At 32.4% G+C, this 1,670-nt stretch overlaps 1 long non-coding RNA gene across 1 annotated transcript; it reads right to left on the bottom strand.

Moving 5' to 3' along the window:
- On the bottom strand, positions 1 to 1,434 carry LOC132009283 (uncharacterized). The gene is made up of 3 exons (XR_009401848.1): positions 1,348 to 1,434; positions 549 to 658; positions 1 to 35 (listed from the first exon to the last, which is right to left on the bottom strand). It is a non-coding gene; the product is annotated as an uncharacterized LOC132009283 (long non-coding RNA).
- Positions 1,435 to 1,670: the final 236 nt, after the last annotated feature.

Raw genomic sequence — 1,670 nt, 5'->3', positions numbered from 1 at the left:
CCGCTCAGTCCTTTTGGTTTTCTTCTATAGAAAATCTAACCGAATAAAAGAAACATATCCAAAAAAAGTTACTATTAGAAAAACAATGTATTAAACAAAAAAAAGCAAAAAAAAAAAAAAAAACTATGTATTAACCACTTACTTTTCATAATTTTTCATTCTATTAGATTCGGAATATGCTTATTTTGTTGTCATTTTTACGTTCTTTAAGAAATGTATTTATGGGGGTGCCTGGGTGTCTCAGTGTGTTAAAGCCTCTGCCTTTGGCTCAGTTCATGATCCCAGGGTCCTGGGATCGAGCCCCAAGCCCTGCATCGGGCTCTCTGCTCAGTGGGGAGCCTGCTTCCCCCTCTCTCTTTGCCTGCCTCTACGCCTACTTGTGATCTCTGTCTGTCAAATAAATAAATACAACCTTTAAAAAATGTATTTATGTGAAAGTTTAAAGTTAAAAAAATATTTATTTATAGTAATTCTACCCTTGCATGGGATGAAGTTTAATCATTTTTCCATAGAAGGAAAGAGACCATGACCCCATTTTTGACCCTTACCTTTTAAGTTACTCTGAGATCAATCCAAGAATTTAAGAACATGGATTTTATCAGCTGTTTTCTTTTACACTCACACTCCAGGCAAACCCCCAGGTCCCAGTCTGCATTAACTATATTAAAATAGAACAAATTCAATAATGCTAGCAGTTTTTATATTTATAAATATAAATTTAATACTATAAATATATAATATATAATATAAATAATATAATATATTTATACATACATATATTATATATAAATAATATAATGTATAATACATTATGTTATCTATAAAATATATAATATGATATAAAATATATATTTATATATAAATATATAACATAATATACAAATAATATAATATGAAATATATAATATAAAGATATAAATATAAATAATTTATAAATAAAATATTGAAATATTATGTAAGATTTAGAAAGAAATAGCACATAAAATATAATATTTATATCAATGACACATTTAGGGCGCCTGGGTGGCTCAATGTGTTAAAGCCTCTGCCTTCCGCTCAGGTCATGATCCCAGGGTCCTGGTATCGAGCCCTGCATTGGGCTCTCTGCTCAGGAGGGAGCCTGCTTCCCTTCCTCTCTCTGCCTGCCTCTCTGCCTACCTGTGATCTCTGTCAAGTAAATAAGTAAAATCTTTTTTTAATTTTTAATTTTTATTTTTTATTTTTTTAATAAATAAAATCTTAAAAAATAAATGGTGCTGGGAAAATTGGACAGCCACATGCAGAAAAATGAAATTGGACCATTTCCTTACACCACACACAAAAATAGACTCAAAATGGATGAAGGACCTCAATGTACGAAAGGAATCCATCAAAATCCTTGAGGAGAACACGGGCAGCAACCTCTTCGACCTCTGCCGCAGCAACATCTTCCTAGGAACAACGCAAAAGGCAAGGGAAGCAAGGGAAAAAATGAACTACTGGGATTTCATCAAGATCAAAAGCTTTTGCACAGCAAAGGAAACAGTTAACAAAATCAAAAGACAACTGACAGAATGGGAGAAGATATTTGCAAACGACATATCAGATAAAGGACTAGTGTCCAGAATCTATAAAGAACTTAGCAAACTCAACACCCAAAGAACAAATAATCCAATCAAGAAATGGGCAGA

The sequence above is a fragment of the Mustela nigripes genome, unplaced genomic scaffold (genome assembly GCF_022355385.1).
Source record: "Mustela nigripes isolate SB6536 unplaced genomic scaffold, MUSNIG.SB6536 HiC_scaffold_10827, whole genome shotgun sequence".
In the NCBI taxonomy this organism is placed as follows: Eukaryota; Metazoa; Chordata; class Mammalia; order Carnivora; family Mustelidae; genus Mustela; species Mustela nigripes.
The sequence above is the reverse complement of the archived record's forward strand: the minus strand, read 5'-3'. Positions and strand labels throughout refer to the sequence as shown.